This window comes from Cynocephalus volans, chromosome 9, assembly GCF_027409185.1.
Source record: "Cynocephalus volans isolate mCynVol1 chromosome 9, mCynVol1.pri, whole genome shotgun sequence".
NCBI lineage: Eukaryota > Metazoa > Chordata > Mammalia > Dermoptera > Cynocephalidae > Cynocephalus > Cynocephalus volans.
Window position 1 is genome coordinate 94,093,296 of NC_084468.1, and position 20,730 is coordinate 94,114,025.

General features: G+C 40.9%; 1 protein-coding gene across 6 annotated transcripts in view; it reads left to right on the top strand.

Annotated features, from left to right (window-relative positions):
* Positions 1-653: 653 nt before the first annotated feature.
* The window catches only part of SGMS2 (sphingomyelin synthase 2), a 74,827-nt gene continuing 54,750 nt past the window's right edge, over positions 654-20,730 (top strand). The window contains exons 1-2 of one of the 6 annotated variants that reach the window (XM_063108069.1): positions 654-864; positions 5,254-5,349. The gene's annotated coding sequence lies outside the window, so the exon portion shown is untranslated. Of the gene's footprint in view, positions 865-1,002; positions 1,313-5,253; positions 5,350-20,730 lie in introns of those variants that run through there. The other 5 variants (XM_063108062.1, XM_063108066.1, XM_063108064.1 and 2 more) reach the window with 5 other exon arrangements.

Sequence of the window (20,730 nt, forward strand, 5' to 3'; positions counted from 1 at the left end):
TTAAAGATTGCTCAAATTCCCTCAGATAGGTCATTCCTAGTTAGACTCTCTGAGACTGCCATCGTTTCCTTTGAAAACTGCCCAGCAGGTGTATGAATAGCAACTCCAAGTAAATGTAGAGCCTTGACCATTTTTAAGACGGCAACCTCCTTCCAAAAACATAATTGCTGAGGTCTTCGAAGAAACCACACACGGCCACCTTGTGCACCAAAAGCTGCGGAAAAGCACACTGTTCAGTTGAGCAGAGAACTACTCTTTCACTGTTTATTTTGGTTACGGTTTCTTATCCTTAATGAGAAGCAAATCAATTAACAGGACAAATGACACGTGGTCAGGCACGAAGGGAAAGGTATCATTAGCCTCATTTACTTGGAGCACCCTCCCCCCTCACACCTACAGCTGTCACCATGTGGACTGATGACCAGCCTTGCCAGGCGACCCTGTCAGGTTTGAAAACCCACCTCTTTGATCTAGGCCAGGGCAACACCCTGAGTCAATGCTAGTGCTCCCCAAGCCCACTCATATCCCGTCAGGAAGCAGGAGGCAAACAGGCGGGGTGCGGAGGTGGGGGATCCCTTCCCAGCCCCACCCCTGAAACTTACTGGGAGTGGCACCCAGAGAACTTTCCCAGATTGATCCCGGTCAGCGCTCAGGGAGGTCTGCGCCGGGCCCTCGCGCTCTCCGCTCGGAGCCAATCTGCCCTGCCTGCCAAGCCCCTCCCTTCCCTGCACCTTTAATTGCTGGGAGAGGGGAGAGTCGGCCGGGATTTTCGTCTTAAGAAGTCGCACCGGTTTTTCGGGCTCCGCTCTTGTGCCAGGAGAGCCCCAGCAGCGGCAGCGGGCGCTGCCGCCACCGGGCCTCCGGGTGAGTCACTGTTTGGAAGTGGAGTGGGCGGGCGAGGGTGTGAGAATGAATGATGTCAGGAGCGCGCAGGGCGAGGGCCGCGCGGCGGGCGGGGAGAGCGGGCCGCCGGGCCGCGGTAAACACCGGGCGCCGCGCCGCGCAGCGGGCAGAGCGGGGCGGGGAGACCCCGCCCTCGGCGCGCACGGAGCCCGGCCCGTGCTGCAGCACCGCCGAGTGCGGCCTCGGGGGCGGCGGCCGCGCGAGGAGCCAGGAGGGCAGCTTCCACTCGCGGGGCCGCGGCGGGGGAGGGCGAGACCCTCAGCAAACTTTCTAGCGGCTTCGGCCCGGGGGTGGCAGCGCCCGGAGCTGGCCGCGGCGGCTGCGGCAACGGGCTCCGTCCCCTGGCACGTCCCCCTCCCGGGAGCAAGTGCCTTCAGCTGGGAGTGTCGAAAGCCCCAGCAGCGAGCGGGTAAGGAGCGCCCAGAGGGGTGGGAGGGGGAGGGGCGGAGAAGCGGCGCGTGCTGCGAAGCGCGGGAGGGGAGGTGGGTCGCGAACCCGGGACGTGGCTTCTCATGCGGCCCCCACCCGCTCCGCCTCGGGGCATCCTTCCTCGGTTTTGTCTGCTGGAGGATGGATGCGTGGCTTAGTCTCCTGGCTCTGAGCATTCAGCTTCATTCATATGCCACCGGTTTCGGGTAACTCGGTCCTGGCGTTGAAGGGACACAGGTGAAATCATTGATTGTCTAGAGCCACTCGGAGGTCAGGGCTGAAGTTCGGTGGCGGAGGAGGGACTTTTTTTTTTTTTTTTTTTCTCCTTTCTGAGAGTCACTTACTGATGATGTGTGAGCAGTAACAGTCAGCTCTGGGCTGCCCACACCGAAACCCTTCAGCGCTTGGCATTCCAGAGCTGCTTCCCTAAGGAAGGGGAGACTTGGTTTCTCAGCGCAAGGAGGTGGAGTGGTCCCCGCCAACATCTGTGGGTATGCATAATTGTTAATAACCCGCGGTGGCATCTCGAAATCAATTCAAATGTTATGTCCTGTAATCTTTCATTTTTATTAATTTTGCCATTCCTTTATTTCAAGTCTTGCGTGTTCTAAAATGACCTTAAAAACATTTTGACATATATTTTAAATTTTGAAGACCTTCAACTAACTATTTGATGGCACTGAGTCCGGCAGGGATCTTTTTCTCTTTTTCTTTTTTGGCGGCTGGCCGTCATGGGGATCCGAACCCGTGACCTTGGTGTTGTAAAGCTGTGATCTAAGCAACTGAGCAAACCGGTTTGAATCTATACTTAATTTTTCAAACCCTTAGTTTCACTTCTAGTCTCGTCTATTAACGGTAGGTCTTCAGGTACATAAACACTCTGAACCAGTAAAATGGGATTATAACTACTTCAGATAATAATGAGGATTAAATAAGGATTAGTAATGAGAATTAAAGCACAAAAGATCTGTCATAATGTCTGGTACAAAGCAGGCCCCAACAAATTGTAACTGTTTATATATAAATAATAGTATATTCCAGCTGGTTTAGGTAATAATTAATTTCCACAGAATTTCCTTCTTATAAACCTGCTCGGCTGAGGTTTAGCATGTGAAATCCTTTGGCAAGTTCTTTGGAGTGGGACATGTGTTCAGGAAGTTAAACATTTCAGTGTGGATACCTGAGAACGTTTTTAGTTCCCACCCTTTGTCATGGGAACTGCCATTCACTGTTGAAACAACTTCAGAGCAGTAGCTGAAGGTGACAGACCTGGAATTTGCAGGAAGAAAGGATTTGTGGAAAGCTCTCCAACTTTACTTTACCCTTACTTTTTTTTTTTTTTAAGAAGCAATGCAAAATTTCCTTTTTATAGCCCTTTCCTTGGTCTGCTTATGTTCTTTAGTTCACAGTATTATGGTTGAAGTGTTCTTTCCCAAGTTAATATTTAATTTGGTTTCTTTAGTTTCATTTTTAAGTAAAGCTGGTTGACTTTATGAACCTGGAGGGAAACACTGGGATACCTTTAAGTTGCTGCTCCCTGTTCTCTCAGATTCTCATAAAGCCCTAAGAACTATTTGGAACACTCTTAAGCATTTGCTCAGATGTTATTGAAAACATTTGTTTTTACCATATCTATAACAACAACAGCTTTTAGGGTGCAAGGTCATGGGAGATGTCTTCCCACAGTGTTGTGTAGAGAGATCATGGGCAGGGTAAGCCAGGTGACCTGAAACTGTCTGGGTGGTAGTTTATTAACTGCGTTTCTTCAAGTGAGTTACTTAAAATCTCTGGGATTTTCACGGGACTTTAAACAAAATATAGGGAAAAGATAGAAATAATCTTACTGTTTTAAAGTAGACACTGGAATATGAGAACTTTTTTTCTTTTTTTAAAAGTGATACTTTGGGGCTGGCCGAGTGCAGCCTTACAACACCAAGGTCAAGGGTTTGGTTCTTGGTACTGGCCAGCTGCCAAAAAAAGAAAGGAAAAAAAGTGATACTTTGAGATGACATATTCTTTCTTTCTTTTTTTAAGGAACCAATTACTGAGAATTTTAGACAGTTTTAGTATAAAGAATAGCTTACTGACCTTTATCTAGTTCTCATGGGGGAATTGAAGCCTTTGTCCTGAACTACTACCTGAATACTGTCAGATGTTTATTCAGTTCATTTATTTGCTGAACATTAAGTAAGCAGCTACTATACACCAGCCACTGTACTACTTGATAGCATTGCTAAGATGGAGACACCATTGCTGCCTTTGAGGCTTACAGTCCAGTAGAGAGAAACCCCGGGCTTTGATTACCAAGAGGAAAAAAAAAAAAAAGGAGTCAAAAAGGAGGGTTGGGGATTTGGGAAGAAACAAGAAGTGATTAGGTTGCCATAGGCTGCCTCCCACTGACAGTGGGAGATCTAGTGGCTTTTCAATGGTTCTTGAATTGATGGTTCGTCAATTCTTATGAGGCTGAATAATGCAAGTATGACTCACTTTGCCCAAAACAAATATTATAGTCAAGTTTAGCCCTTAAGCTTAAATGATTTTAAATGTTCTAGAGCAAGCTTGTTTAAATGAAATGTGAAGGATCAATTCAGCTCAACTAAGATTTATTTACAGTGAGCAAAGCACTATGGTAGATTTTTACGAGGATTATCACTGTGTGTGGATATTCTAATTTATTTGTTTTTCCTGTAAGTAGTGTGTTACTTATGGAAATTTTTTAAGTTTAGGTAAAAGAAAGCCATGATCCCACCACCCAGAAAGCCACTTAACATTATATCCTCCCATTCTTTTGCACCGCCATGCACGTGTAGCCCAAAGAGCTCACATGTATGAGCTTCCTGTAGGCCAGGCAATGTGCCATTTGCTTTATACACAGAATCTCCTGTAATCCCCACTCCAACCCTGTAAGGTGGGTACTATTATTATCATCCCCATTTTACTGAGAAAAAAACTGATTTAGGGAAATTAAGTAACTTTCATGAAGTTGCACATCTAGAAAGTTATTCTGTACAAAATTGGGTTCATTTTCTACATACTATTTTCTAACTTTTTTTCCCACCTAAATATGGACATCTCTGTGTCACTAAATGCTCTTACACAGCGTCATTTTTAGTTTTGTATTATATGGCTACATCTCGACTTAACCAAGCCCCTATTGTTGGGCACTTAGTTTGTTTTCAGTTTTCACTATTTTAAGCAGCTCTGAATTAAATCTTTCTAACTATATCTGTGTACACATCCACTATTATTTCAGTTGTTTTGCATTTTAAGAAGTGAAATATAGTGTTTAATTTAGCTGCCTTTGTTTGTTTGTTTTACTGTGTTCAGAATTAGAGAACTTTCTCCTTTCTCTTTAATTTAAAATTTAAGAGTTTTAACTTCTGGGTTTCTTTAGTGCATCTTGTAAGATTTCAGCAATAGGATCAACTTTCTTTGTGGTGTTGCATAGTGGGGTAGTAGCTTATTGTGCAAGGGATTTATCTGATGAATAGGGAACGTACAGCTTTCTTAAAGTACTGTTTGTGTTTGTGTTTTTGTTATTAGCTATGAAGCGAAGCCTTTTTTGTGGGGAAATGTAGCAGGATGAAGCAGTGCCAGTTTTGCTAGGCAGCTCTCTAAAAGAAATTCTACGGTTTGCTTCCTTCGTACCCAGTGAGATAAACCAGTTAAATATTTTCAGATATTGCATTTAGCAGATTTATCACTAGATTTAGAATAAGTTTCAGCAATTTTAAGTAGGTCTCTTTTTTTTAAACGTTACACATTTGTTTGATCTCTTGAAAAGCACAGTGTTGGCAAGATATTTTGGGGTTGATTTAATGAAAGTGTAAGAAATTTCTATTAGCCAATTTTCATGATAACTATAAAGCATTTCTTTTTTTTTTTTTTTTTTTTTTTGTCTTTTTCATGACCGGTACTCAGCCAGTGAGCACACCAGCCACTCCCATATAGGATCCGAACCCGCAGCGGGAGCGTCGCTGTGCTCCCAGCGCCGCACTCTCCCGAGTGCGCCACGGGGTAGGCCCTAAAGCATTTCTTTATTTAAACATTCTCAAGTTTTACAATAATAGCACATTTTTTTTGCTACTCTGAGTCAAAATTTTAATTTTGTCTGGTGTTTATATTTCCATTTCCAATGCTAGTTATTGTTATGGTTTTGATAAAGTATGTTGGAATATGAGCAGTGTTAAATTCAGCCTCATCATACAGATACCCGGATCAGTTCAATTTATTAATTTCTAACAATGACTTGTAATACAAAACAGAATTTAAAGAAACAGCTAATAAAATTAAAGTATAAATAGGATAATGAGTTATTTGCTAATTGATTTTCCCTTTTGCCAAACCCTTATATCATTTGATTTGCTTACAATTTGAAATTCAGCCTGATAATTTTGTGTTTAAATTGATTTTATTTAAATTGATAATATCACATAAAACATTCAAACCAAACTTGTGCATATTCTTTTTTTCTTTTTGAAGAAGCAGCATTAGCCGGATTATTTATCTTATATGTACAGTCTTTTCTTTCCCTATACCCCTGTATACTATTTATTTAAAAAAAAAAAAAAAAAAGGAAAAGACACATACTAAAATTGTTAAAGACAGGGGGATGAAAGGTAAGAAAGTCAAGGTCAGAGAGGCAGAAAAGACAGCCAACTATTGAAAGTCAAGGCAAATGAAAGACTCTTGAAGGCTCTTCAGCTAAGTGGCACTCCTTGGACTGGTGGTACCTGTGTTGAAGCTCATTTATAGCCAGACATTTTGGCTTTGGAGATAGAGTATGTTCAGATATCAGAGTGAGCCTCAGGCAAAAATTGGGAAAGAGCTGAAATACTCATCTTAGACATCTCAACTCCAAGTTTACCTGGCAATACTTGCCTACATGGAGGAGGTGTTCTGATACAGAGTGTCTGATTATTGGCAAATTGCCATCCAGTTGAAACCATGGAACCAGAGGCATTATGCTTATGGAAAATTGGGGCAATGAGTGCCTACCACTGGAATTTAATCACCTCTTTTCATTAAAATAATTAGAAATGCAAAATACATAAAAATTAAACTTTAAAAAAGCCCTTCCATGAGTTGGAAGGGACTGAAGGGAGGGGTAGCCCTGGAAGTGGGAAAACAACTGCAGAAAGATGGGGATGTGCCAAAAGTAGATCTTGTGTCCCTGAGAGAGTTGTACCTAATTCAAAGCCTGTTGGAACTGGGGTCACATTGTGTGATCCTGGAGGGCCTGGTCTGGCAAGGTTAAGACATATGTCAAGGCTTTCTCTGGCCTGCCCTGCCAATGAGAATCATTCTGGGAAGCTACTTCTTTAAGAGACAAACACATACCACCTAGACAGGTTAAAGATACTTCTCCTTACCTGGGGGTTACTTTAGTTAGGTAGTCTGATCTAATGCCAGGAGAAAATGTGAAGGAATGAGTGGGTTTTTTTTAGGGCTAGAAAAGAGTCAAAGACAGAATAAGTAGTTTATGATCACGGACCACTTAACTTATTGGGGTGCCACAGAGCAATTCCTTTACATAGCCAGTCCGAAGAGAAGTGGAGACCTTTCAGAAGGAATTGGTTAAGAGTGAAGCTAAACCTTTGAAACAGAGGTCAAACAATTGAGTTGGTTCCCCAAGCTTCACAGCACACAGAGGATGGAGATAGTGCAGTGATATAGGGATGACTAAATAATGGTAGATATATGTCATAATTTAGTCCACACATACAAAAATAATAGTAGGTAGTATGAGATAAGTACTAGTGAAGAGTAAATGAAATTCTGTTTTCATCTTTCAATAGCCTGGCAAAATAGAAATTGTTATCTCCACTGTGGAGGTGCAGGAACAATTTAGAAAAGTTAAAGTCCCCAAAGCTGCAGAGCTGGTAGGGAGTGGAGCAGGGATTGAAGGCAGGCCCAGCTGATTCTAATGCCCATGCACATCCCAGTATCCCTCGTGGCTTTCAGTTATCCCTCCATGATCTTCAGAAATTTGTCGGTTTTCAGGGGATATATTTTGATATAGAATTGTAGGTGTACATCTCCTGGAATGTGTCTCTGGTCTGTGCTGCCTTAAGGCTATGAAGTAATGCCAGAGGTGGCCCCTAGTAGGCTTAATTACGCAGACTTGGACTTGAGTCCCAACACCAGTGCTCACTCATGACCTTAAGCAACTTTCTCAGATGAACCTCCATTTCCTGACTGTAAAATGGGAATAAAATGATGTTTATCTCGTAAGATGACCATGTGAATTACATGATTTGATGTGTGTAAAACATTGAGAGTAATGTCTGGCTCATAGTGAATATTCAGCATCAGCTGTCATTTTCCTTTTTTGCACATAAGCTGCATTTCTAGCTTTTAAAACATTTTCAATCCTATTGCCTCAAAAATTGAACTGAGTTATTTCTCATTAAAGTAGTTTGTTTTGCAACAGAATATCCATGTGTTATCCTGTACTGATAGGGTCTGGAACCTGTTCCTTACTTTCCCCTTCCCCCTTTCCTTTGGGTTAAAATAAATGATTGAAGCCGGTTGTACTCTGCCATTGAATTCACAGACTTTCGTAAGAAGTATATAACATCAGTTGTGGACACTGAAAAGCTTTTGAAGCCGTGATCACAATATGCCTACCAGATGCTGGTAGCGTTAGACTAGCACAACTGGTACTGTTGCTCTCAGAGGTCAGCCTTCTGGGGAGTACTGTACCATGAACACCACTGTCCCAGAAAATGCTGGGGCCATTAAGAATCACAAACACTACTGTCCTCCCCGATGCTGTGCCTCTTTCTTTAGGAGGCTCTGAGACAGTTTATTTAACAGAGCTGTTACTGTCTTCTGAGATTTGCATTTGTTCAGTGAGTTAACTATCCAGATATTACTACTCCAGTAGTCGCTACCAAACTTTAATAGCAGCAAAGGGCATTGTTTTTGTTAAAATAGTGTTATATACCACTTCTTCTGAAAGAATGTCATTGAGTATATTTTCATGTATATATAATATATCCAGTGTGATGAATTAGTTCAGGCTGAGGAGTATGCTCCCTTGGTTAAATAATGGTAGATGGTATGAGATAAGTACTAGTGAAGAGTAAATGAAATGCTATCTTCATCTTCAGACAGCCCTGCAAAATAGAAATTATCTCCACTGTGGAGGTGCAGGAACAGTTTAGAAAGGTTAAGGTCCCCAAGGCTGCAGAGCTGGTAGGGAGTGGAGCAGGGATTGAAGTCAGGCCCAGCTGATTCTAATGCCCATGCACATCCCAGTATCCCTCGTGGCTTTCAGTTCTCTCTCCACGATCTTCAGAGATTTGTCAGGTTTTAAGGGATATATGTATTTTGGTGGCTGGCTGGTACAGGGATCTGAACACTTGACCTTGGTGTTCAGGGGATATATTTTGATATAGGATTGTAGGTGTACAATCTCCTGGAATATCTCCTGGAAAAATCTAGTTTGACTGGCAAGTTATAAGTGGCGAGCAGGAACATTTAAACTTTATTTAACAAAGACTTAAAGCACTATGTGCCAGGGTTTATTCTAAGTACTTAGAACTGTTACTCATTTATTTTCCAAACATTGAGGCCAATATTTAATATCCCGTTTTTAAGGATCCCCATTTGAAACACAGAGGTTAAGTTACTTGCCTAAGGTCACACAGCTAGTATGCAGCGAAATTGGGTTTTGGAAGCAGGCAGTCTGACTATGGAGTCCAATCACTGCATTGTTGATTGTGGAATTTAGCATGTACATCACAGTTTGGGCCCCATTTGTGTCCTTGTGCAGGCAATTTTATCAAAGGAAAAATTGCAACTGTGCAAATATGCTGTCAACTCCTGTGATTTACCATGTGGAGCATTACACTTAGATCATATATTTCAGATTTGCTAATGAAAGACATTGACATTCAATTTTTGCTATGGGATGGTCAATGATGTTTAATTTTTACTATGGGATTGTCAACCATTTCTCCCTAAAAGCTTCTGAGTAGTCGGACCTGGTGTTGAGTTCAGGAAAAGGGTAGTGCATGCTCCCATTCCCCTGATGACATTCAGCCAAGCAAGAAGAGAAGCAATCTCAGGCCTGCTGTTCTAACAGTATTTATTTTTTTAGCTTAGGGTTTTCTACTATTGTAAATTAAAATAGTTAAAAATCCTTACCAGTGGAGAGTAGCTTGCACACGTGAGGTTTCTCTGTTTTCTAATCACTGTTGGTGACAGCATTAAGTCCCGCAGAGGTGTTAACATGTACATCCCCAGAACCTGTGAATCTGTATTTTATATCACAAGGAGGAATTAAGGTTGCTAATCTGCTGACGTTGACATTAAGGTTACTCTGTGTTATCTGGGTGGCCCAGTGTAGTCACAGGATCCTTTCAAGTGGAAAGGGGAAGCAGAAGAGTCAGAACAAGAGAGTTGGCATCGTTGGACAAACTCGAATGGCCATTGCTGGCTTTGAAAATGGAAGAGGGCCATGATCCAGGGAATGCGTGTGGTCTCTAGAAGCTGGAAAAGGTGAGGAAGTGGAGTCTCCCTTAGAGCCTGCAGAAGGGAACACAACCCTGCTGACACCTTGAGTTTTAGCTCAGTCAGATCCATTTTGGACTTCTGCCCTCCAGAACAGTAAGAAAAAAAATTGTGTGATTTTAAGCCACTAAATTTGTGGTGACTTGTTATAGCAGCAGTAGGAAACTAATATAGAGAGTTACTGGAACACTCTATGTTTTGATTTGTTTCTTATTCCAACTCTGGGAAAGAGCCACCCAATCTCATGATGTCGCAGGTGTTTACATTTTGAGGGATGTTTTATTTTACATGTAAAATTAACCACTTTGGGGGAGGGGGAGTTAGCTTTTGATGATTCTGTCTATTCTTATACCTAACAAGTATTTAAAATGACAGTACCAAGATTTCAGGGGAGGAAAAAAAAAAGGTCTTATTGATTCCAGAGCAAGCAAAACCTCCTTGGGCCTTTTTTGTCAGAATTGTCTAACAAAAATGTGGGTCTCCGTCACACGTGGTGGTGGTGTACACACCCTTGCATTTGCTTGGAATAAAATGATAGTCCCAACATGGTGGTGGTGATTATTCCTTGATTTTTTTTTTTGGCAGCTGGCCAGTACGAGGATCCAACCCTGGCCCTTGGTCTTATCAGCACCACACTCTAACCAGCTGAGCTAACCAGCCAGCCCTATCCCTTGGCTTTTAACTCCAGATTCTCTTTAATTTTTTTTTTAACCTGGTATTTCCTCTGCTTGCCCAGCAATGTTGTTTTGAATTTTCTGAGAGTAGAAGCTGTCATACAAAGGCTTGATAAATTATAATGAATTAAACAAATAAAAAGTGGTATCATTCACTGGGTCATTTGTAATAAGTAAACTACAGGGTTAATGACCCCTGAAGTAGACAGTATCTCAGTATCATAGTGTCAGTTTCTGAAATTAAAAAGAACAAGAATTATCATAATGGGGTAAGTTGTTTTTTTGTTTTTCTGCAATAACTATCTACATTGTGATGTAGATACAACTTCCTTCAGTAATGGTTCTCCCCTTTGTACAATGTAGAAATAGCATTAGTGTAAGAAATAAAATTTTGGGAATTTTCCTGTGTCTTAAGAAATGAAATCATAGATAGTATAGGATTTTGGTAATTTTTAAAAAATATGGGTGGAAAATTGGATGGTATCAATGTATATGGCAGTTTCTAGGGGGAAGAGTGTCTTGTGTAGAACTGTATAATTTAGAAACTATAACCATACAGATAGACCTTTTTCATATTTGCAGTTCTTTTAAATATATCCTTTTTAGATTTGGAGTCACTTTGTTAGCTTAGTGGAAAATATATATGAAGGTACTTCAAGAAGTTCATGGAAAAATGGAATTAAAAGATAATATGAATCCTTCCATGAACTTTTTGAAGACCCCTTGTGTATATAAGATGGATCAATTCCCTCTTATAAATGTGAAGGTTTGGAAAAACCTTGATGTGATTGAAAGTTTTTATGTTCTAAAATGCTTTTGAAGGACATTTTTTAAGCCGTGACTTCTCTAGTCTAGAAACTTCTTGAGCCCTGTCTTTGTGGGTGCAGTGCCCCATAGGACTCTGACTGAATTTGCTTGCATTTTATCCTCATCAAGCAATTCCTGGTTAACAGTTTGTTTTTTCTTGCTGATTTCTCCTTTGCAGAATGAGGATGTCTTGGCTATGTAAGTGGCTAGGTGTGTCTGCTCCATCTCCCAGCTGTCACTGGTGAATTAATAGATTGATGTTCTGTGTTGCACCTTTTGTTAATATGAATCAGAGCTCCAGGGCTTATTTCTGTTAGGTGAACTGATGAAATAATTTCGGAGCTTACAAAGACTGGACCCAGGACCAATGTGCTGACCTGCCCCCAGGAGGTACCTATCCCCTGAGAACTCAGTGCTGTCCAGTGGAAAGATAACATGAGCCACACATCATAGCCATGTTTGTAATTTGAGTTTTTCCTATAGCAACATTTCAAAAAGTGAAAAACTGTTGAAATTAATTTTAACTATTTTTTTAACCTAATATATTAAAATATTATTGAATGTAATGCTATCAATCATAATATAGAAATTCTTGGAATTTTAACATTTTTTCTAAGTCTTTAAGATCTGGTGTGCATTCTATACTCAAGCACATCTGTGCTTGTACTGGCCACATTTCAAGTGCTCAGTAGCCTCCTGTGGCTAGCAGCTACTGTACTGGGCAGTGCAGCTCTAATCAGCCTTATCCTCATGAGCATAATAACCCACATGAAACCGAAGATAATCCATTAATAGTTGCCATCCAATGAATTTGGTATATTTTATTTTAAAAATCAGATTATATCATGGAGTTGCCTTAGTGGGTGCCATAGAAAGCTGACTCCAGTGCCTTTTGTGTTAGTATTAATGAACAGACTAAATGGTACAATGAAACATCTCTCTAAGGTGTCCTGTAACTTAGATTTGTGAATTTCAATGCCAAGAGATGTGCCTGGGCCTATAAATGAAAATTTTAGATCATTAGATTCATGGGTGTAGGAAAGATGGCTGCTCATATGCCTTTGCATCTGGTCTGGTCTCTTAGCCTCAGGTTGCCACCATATTTAATTCTTGTCATCTGTCACCTCATTGTATACCTATTATGCACCAACACCTTCACCCTTTCTTTGTCTTATTTATATGTATAATGTTGTTTGCTAATTTGTGTTCTTGTTCAGTTGCTTATTGTGACAATTTGGGAAGCAAGGCCACTGTAAAACCTAGATCAGAGAAATCATTACTTGATATCAAATATCAGCCTACCAGGAACAGATACAAGCACAGTAGAGAGACTGAGAGAGGTGGGATGGGGCAGGGAAGGGGAGAGACGGGGAGAATGCAATTCTGTGGGGGAAAATAAATGCAGAGGAAGGATTTCATAGCAGCAGATTCCCTCAGCCACTGGACAAACCACTGCTGTCACCAAGTTTTCAGGATAGGTTGCCTTGGATTTCATAAATGTATTGACTTTGTCAAATATCTGCACTACACAGATGGCTGAGACATGGTCCCCAGTCCTCTTCAGTTCCTTCTGAAATTGGTAAATGCATTGAACACAATTTTTTGAGCACTTGCTATGTGCTAGACATTATTCTTGATTCTGGGGATTTAGCAGTGAAGAAGAGTCGAGGTTTCTCTTCTAATGCAGATTGTATGTGTTGAGAGAGGGAATGGTGCTGAAAATGGGGGTTGACAGGATAAGCAAGTAAAACCAATAAAAAAATAGGTGTAGATTTGGACCAGTTCTTTAAAGCAAGTAGAGAGTGACTAGGAAAGCCTACTCTAGTAGAGGCAGGAAAGTTTTGTCGGAAGAGGTCCGATTTGCACTGTGATGTGAAGGATGAGAAAGACTCGGCATGAGAACAGTCTGTGCACCAGCTTGTGAAGGGAAAGAGCTTAGTTATAACAGGAATGGAAAGAAGGCCAGCCTGGCTGCAGCTTATGGACAGCAGAGGTAGGTGAGAGTTGGTGGTAAGACAGGCAGGACCAGGCTGGGCAAGGCTTGAGGGCTTTGTGAGGAGTATGAGTCTTATTCCAAATGCCATGAGAAGGCATTGTGAAGGGATCTAAGAAGGAGAAGGATGTGGTCTGATTTACATTTGTGGTAGATCTCTCTGGCTGCTAGGCAGAGAGTAGAAGCAAGGAGATCATCTTGGCAACATTCAGGGCGAGAAGTGATGCAGCTGGAAATAGGGTGGTGGGTGGTATTGGAGATGCGGCATGGAGGGTGGGTTTGAGAATTTGGGAGATTTCAGGTAGGATGCGTGACAGAGAATAGGAGAAATTAAGCATGACTCCTGATTTTTTGGTGGATGAGGGCGTTGTAGTGAACAGAGTTGTAGTTTGGCCATTGGTTAGTGAGTTGCCCACTAATTATCCCAATGGAGATAGATGTCAAGGGGCCAGTTGTGACTGAGAGACCTGCACTCGGGCAAGATGAAGACCAGAGTTGTCAGGATAGACATGGTATATACGAGGGTACTTGAAAAAGTTCATGGAAAGATTCAGAAGATTCAGATTATCTCCTATTTTTTCCCCGAACTTTTTAAAGTACCCTCATAAAGTTATGGGAAATCTACAATCACCTAGAGAGATGTTGCAGGCAGAGAAACACTGAGGAATAGCAGAGTTAATACTTGTAGGTCAGGTGGGAGACCATGGAGTAACTAAGGAGGAGGAGGACCTTGTTCCAGATGCCAGAAGAATCGAGTGTTTCAGACACGGTGGAGCAATCAGTTCTGTTTTAAGTTTGTGAGGACTTGAGTAAGATGGGAACACAGACGTTCATTGGGTTTAGCAATGTGGAGGATACTGGTGATCTTGTGGAGCATTTTAATAGGAGTGGTTTGAAGCACAGATGAACTGACTTCCAGCATCCCCTGCAGGAAACTTTCCCCGCTCTCTCTCTCTCTTCCGCTTCGCTCCTTTGCACTAGGGACCCTCTCCTTATTCCAGGGTACCTAGGCCTTTCTCTATCACTCGGCTACCATATTGTGATATGATTTTCTGTTGAAAGTGTGCTCCTTCTAGACCATGACTCCTTGAGCAGAATTTTTACTTCTCTCTCTCTTTTTTTTTGTTATTTCCTAGCATGGTGCCACTTCATATGTGTTTGCTGAATTAATGAGTTGAGTATTATCAAATACTGCTTTTTTGCTTGTATTATCTACCACTGTGTTCTGTCAGGCAGAGGAAAACAAAGAGCCTGGGTTTCATTTGTACCCCATACCTTCCTGGCAGTCATATGTGAAAACCTGTGGAAATCACTTCTTATCTATTTCAGAAACCTCATCTCTTCCCCACATTCGAGTTCTTTGAATGAAGTCAGCTCTGCAGTTACTCCATACAATTTGCCATTTTTGAAACTTTTATTTGCCCCATTGCACACTTGAGTGTCTTAAAGCCCTACAAAGTTTGGGCTTTACTAGCTTGATAGCAATTGACTAGTAACTTCAAAGGGCTTCTTTTTAGCAAGTTTTACTCCTTTTTTTTTTTTCTTTTGTAGTTATTTTGCCACCATGGTTGTGTAAAAGTGTTTTTTTCTTCTGCACTACTGTCACTTTGTTTTCCACTTCATTATCCTCCTGTTACAACACCCCAATTATACTAGTTGCCGTGGAGATACTAAGTGTTTTGCTAATGGAGGATATTTAGGTGGAGGGATAGAAGCAAGAGGAGGATAGAAATCCTGTTTCTGTGCAAATGTTTCCTAGTAACAAAAATAATTAACGTTACTAGAGACTGAGGTATAGAAACATCTATGTGGGGTTTATGTTTTTAGAAGGGATTGTCTTTTTTTTTTTTTTAGTGTTTGTGTGTTTGTTGATAAATTATGAGAACATGAAGTAGGTCTGTGCAGGGTTTCATAGGTGCTTTGTAAACAGAGTCACTTGGGTGCTTTTCTCCAAAAGCCTGAAATCAAATTACCCAGCCAAGGATCACTATTTTCCCACATGCTGTTCACAGGCTGCATGTTGACAAAGGGCAGAGAAAAAGTCCTCATAACTGATGTTTGGGTAGGAAGGCAAAGAAAGAGACAACCTCAGTCATCTGATGTACCAGGGAAGAAAGCCTAATGTGCTTTCCACAGAACCAAACTTCAGTACTAAATCAGGATCATGGAAACCATTTGAACTAAGTAAACTGTGGATGTCTTTTGCTGCTGGGCTACTAACTGGCAAAAGTCCTGAGCAGCTCTCACAATATCTGCTTTTCCGTCTTCTGGGGACAGCACCTCCACTGCCAAATGGCAATTTAAAACTTGATCATCTTTGTCGTTACTATTTGCAGACTCTGAGTATTTGGAACAATCTAGGCCAAGAAGTTCCTGCTGCTGTTTTAAAATTTCATCCATCAATCTGGAATTACTACTTTTGAGAATTCCTCACCCCTGCTACCATCTTCCTCCTCTCTTGGCAGCCCCGACCCACTAGTACGTGGATAGTTCTCAGGATGCCTTTCTTTTTTTTTTTTTTTTTTTTTATGTGCCCAGGATTGCCTTTCTTAATTAAAGATAATATTAATTTACTTTGCTGTTCATTCTTTAATTTATATTCTTTGTTTAACAGGATGTTGTCTCATGTGGACAAACTCTTTTGTGGATGTCATCTTGTAAAATTTATTTTTAGGGCCGGCCCGTGGCTCACTTGGGAGAGCGTGGTGCTGACAACACCAAGTCAAGGGTTAAGATCCCCTTACCGGTCATCTTTAAATAAATAAATAAAATAAAATTCATTTTTTAAAACTTTTTTTTAAAAAACACTTAGCTAAAGGAGACACATTTGAATATTGTTCCATCTAGTTTCTATTTCATGAAATCTTGCAGTTTTCCGTGGACTTTATTATAATTAAGGTGATCGTGTGTCCTGGTTTGTGTGGTGGGTGACAATCCCAGTGTATGTCTGTTGTCCTGGTGTAAAATTATTAATTAGTAAGGCTCTTTTTCATTCTTAAAATTGGCCTGGTTTGGATGTTAAATTATATGGTCACCCTAATTAAAGACCACACTTAATAGAAACAAGATTCCTACCCTCATGGAGCTTACCACTAGTGTGGGAGTCATCCCTTTAAAACAAGGAAACAAGTGTATAACTACGAATTGTGAAAGAAGACCAGTGGTGCTGAGAGATCAAGAGAGGACACTGACTTTAGACAGTGGTCGGGAGAGGGCCCATTTGAGGAAAGAGCATTAAAGTTGAGAGTGAAGGATGAGAAGATGTTGGCTATTTGTTCTTAATCCAAACAAATAACCCTGCGAAGTTGGTGGTATATCAAGGGAAATCTCAGGTTAAGTAGTTTGTTCAGGGTAATTTAGCCAATTATTAGCAAACATGAGGCCCCCTCTTGAATCTTCTATCACAGTGTTTCTCCACCTTTTTTTCATTATTGCCTCCTCCGCCCCAGGGAACCTTGTTCCTAACTGCCCTTCTCCCCCCTACGGAATTTTAATGCCCTTTGGAGGGCCACAAACCATTTTTCCAACCTTCAGTCAACAATTTTCACCCCTGTCGAGAAAGCATGGTTTATCAGTAGTGCCCCTTTTGGGGCCAGTCAGAAGTAGGCTTTCGTTGGGTTTAGCATAGTGTCCTTCAACTGGATTTTAAGCTCCTTAAGGCAGAGACCAACTCTAGTAGGGACAGCAATAATAATAGATGCTACTTATTGTGGCACTTTTTAAATTTCCATGAGGTCAAGAAGGTTCGATTAAAAATGTTGGAAGTAGAACTTGAAAGTTCTTAAGTGATCTAGTTAGTCTAACTTCTTACCAACTGAGCTAACCAGCCAACCCAGTCTAACTTCTTCATATGTAAGTGCAGAAACTAAGATTACTAGGAAGGTCAAGCTTAATCATTCTCCTTAATCCAATTTAGTGCTATTTCCAGGGTGCTCTTGGTGAGGACCAGATTCAGAAAGGTGGTGACTGGCAGGAGGAAGAGTTCCACAGCCTGATGTATGGAAAGTTGTGATTAATTAATTTGACTGGCCCTTCCAATACTTTTCTGGAAGAGTGGTGAAGAACCTGACAAGGGTGCTACTCATAGGGATAAAAAGGAAAAAAAATCTGATGAATAATTGCTATCGCATTTCAGAAGCAGCACAACATTTGTCTACAAAGACAATTTTACAGGAAGTGAGGAGAAAAGTGAACTAAAAATATGAGCTACTGGTAATTTTTTTTTTGTCTAAGATTTTAAAGCTGTTAGTAACCTTTTTAGGAGAAGGAAATTAAGGGGTGATATAACTGTTTTTTATCACTGTGATTCTTTAGTCATTGAGTCAAGATTATGCATGTCTGGAGGACATGGGTTTATCAGGGATAATTAATGTGTATGTTAGGTTGGGAGGAATGTACGGAATATATTTGAATTTAGGTGAAGAAAACTATAGGTCTTTTTCTCTCTATGTCTGTGCATTGTGTGTGTGTGTGAAATTTAGATCATGCTAGTTAGTTCTAGTTGTCTGACAGTCATGGGAACTGCAGTAAGGTGTACCTGTCTTAATGACCTGTCGTGTCATTTCCATTTGTGCCTCACTGAATTTTGGAGGTAGGCTCATTCTGTCAAACAGACTTCAAAATTTTGTAGTTATTGCTTCCTTTTATTGTTTCTTCATCAGTCACTTGTCACAGATCTTTCTTTCACGACTCTTTATCCTGTGGTGTAATACAAGACTGTTTTCCTCACTCTTCTGATCTTTTTGTTTTGTTTTCCTTCTTGACAAGTAAAGTGCCTTCAGTAGGTGAGCAAGGAGCAGGAAAATCATGAACTACACCCAGAAGGATGCTATTTATAAAAGTTCCTTCTAAGTGCTTTAGTAGGAAAGACAAAGGTAATACATGGTGTTAGTCCCTAAATTTCATTTCTGTTCCTTTTGCTCCATTTGCATGGGCAGTTGAGCCCCTGGCTTACTTTGCCATCATTACTGAAGAAAACAAGGCTGAATTTTTGTTTTATATAAAGTTTTTTTTGTTGTTGTGGTTTGTTCTTTTTTTTTTTTTTTGGCAGCTGGCCAGTACAGGGATCTGAGCCTTTGACCTCAGTGTTAAAACACCATGCTCTAACCAACTGAGCTAACTCACCAGCTGAATTTTTTGTTTTAAGTGGTGTACTTGAATCTTGCTTCTATTTAAATGTTATTTGTGAAGCAATTTTCGGGTTGGATATATACTCATTTTTTCTAAATTCCTTTCTTTTTTTTCTGAGCAGCTTTTTTTTCTTTCTTTCTTTTTTTTTTTTTTTGGTGGCTGGTTGATGTGGGGATCCAAACCCATGACCTGGGTATTGTAATACTGTGCTCTATCACTTTTTTTGTACAACTGATAATTAGCTATTTTAAGTTTTAAGAATCCTTTGATCCCTTCAACATGAAATTTAAAAGAAGGAAATATTGATAACATGCTTTTTAAAAATCATTTGTTCTCAGAAATATTTTCCTTCATTTAAATGAAAGTTGATTATATTCTAAAGAGAATTTGGATTGACTCTTTAAAAATAGCCGGAATTCAACAAATATGGCTGTCTGATGAGCCAGCTTTATTATTAAATCTTTGTTTAGAAACCACAAGTGTTACTAATAGTTTCTTGATATCGTGTATGGAAGCAGAAGTAGTGGAAGTGGTGTCAGCTGTGAATTGCCATGGAAGTGCTTGTCAACAGTGAGAAGCAGAACAAGCTGAGGGTGTCATGGCAACAGGAGGCTGGCGGTGGAGCTCTGAGGCCCAGTGTCCTTAGGTCAGCCTCCTTCCTATGGGTGCTTTCACAGGAAAAGGCTCAAAGATCTCATTTCATCCACGTTAGTACCAAGAGTAAATTCATTGTGCAATGGAGTGCTACTTTATGAAGGCGTTCAGGGTGACCAACCCAGTTCCAAGTGTGATTCTGAATTGTAGATATCATTCACAGAAACCACCAGAAGGTTGTTTGAACTTGAGGTGTTTTTATTTAAAATCATAGTATAAAACTTAGTGGAATTTTGAAAACAGCAGAAAATTATTGTTTGAGACCTGGCTGTTATTTCTGTAGTCAGATTTGTGTCTTCCTGGCAGATATGCTTCATGGTAACTGTATTTTCTTACCTGATGAGTAGATGGTCAGTTTTCAAGAGGTAATTAAAATACCTCTTTTTAAAATCATCTTGGATTTGGCCAGATGCGGTGGGGATGTTTAACCATAGTGTCTAGGGGTGTTTTAAAAAAGAATTGTGTCTACTCTCAGCAAGACATGATTTTAGATTATGAGATGAACCAAAGAAGTGACACTTGGTCCCTCTCTTCAGAGAGCTCATGTTTAAATGGAATTTAGCTATAGTCAAATCCAGATTAAGTGATTGTTTCTTTAAATGCTAATTTGTGTAGCCATTGGTCTCTCTTGGTTTCTAATAGAGACTGGACCATCTGTTCTCTCATCTCCGTAGACTGGGGACAGAGGAGATGCAAGTGGGACAAATGATTTTAGCTCTCCTAGAAAGCTAAAGGAGCAAGGCAGATCTCATACATGCAAAAGCAGCTTGGCTGAGTGAGGAAGGGGAACTGCTCAGAAAGGAGACAAGAGACTGGGCTGGGAGCTGTGAGTGCAGGGCTAAATGCCCAGGCCAGGGAGCAACCAGTTGTAGACCTCAGTGGCTAGGGACTGTGGCAGTATGCAAGATGAACCTGAGGCCTAGGTTAGAAGAACCTTCCTTCACAAAATGGATTGGGTAGTGGAAGTAGGAAATGCTCAAGAAGAAAGAGGGGGGTGATCATCCTATGTTAGAGGACTAGTAAAAGACCCTGTGATCTGGAAGGGAGGAAGAGGAGTGTATGTGACCATTTAGTGAACACAGGGTTGTTGAGAAGTCATGTGAGGTGAGCTCTGCACCTTCCTCAAATGTGTGTGGTTTGTTCCCCGACATTCCCTACATAACTTACTTGCCTCCAAGTCTGCTTCAGTATGGCAAACTGATGGGAACCAACAAGCCAAAGAAAGTACAAGAAAGCTGTCTCTCCTTGAGAAGTTTTTTTTTTTTTTTTTTTTTTTTGTCTTTTTCGTGACCCGTACTCAGCCAGTGAGTGCACCGGCCATTCCTATATAGGATCCGAACCTGCTGCGGGAGCGTCGCTGTGCTCCCAGCGCCGCACTCTCCCGAGTGCGCCACGGGCTCGGCCCAAGAGAAAAGTTTTTAAAAAAGAGAATCCTGGTCTGGTAATGTGGGTTCTTGAGGCAAGCAGCTAGGGAACTCTTTAAATAAGGGTCCCCAGTAAAGGGAATCTTTGGCTATAAGAACATTCATTGGAGATGTCTTAAAGATGTCATTTTGGAAGCAAAGCAGGCCTTCTCTTACGTGTGGTTTCATCAGGGTACAATTTTGCAAATGCATGTTG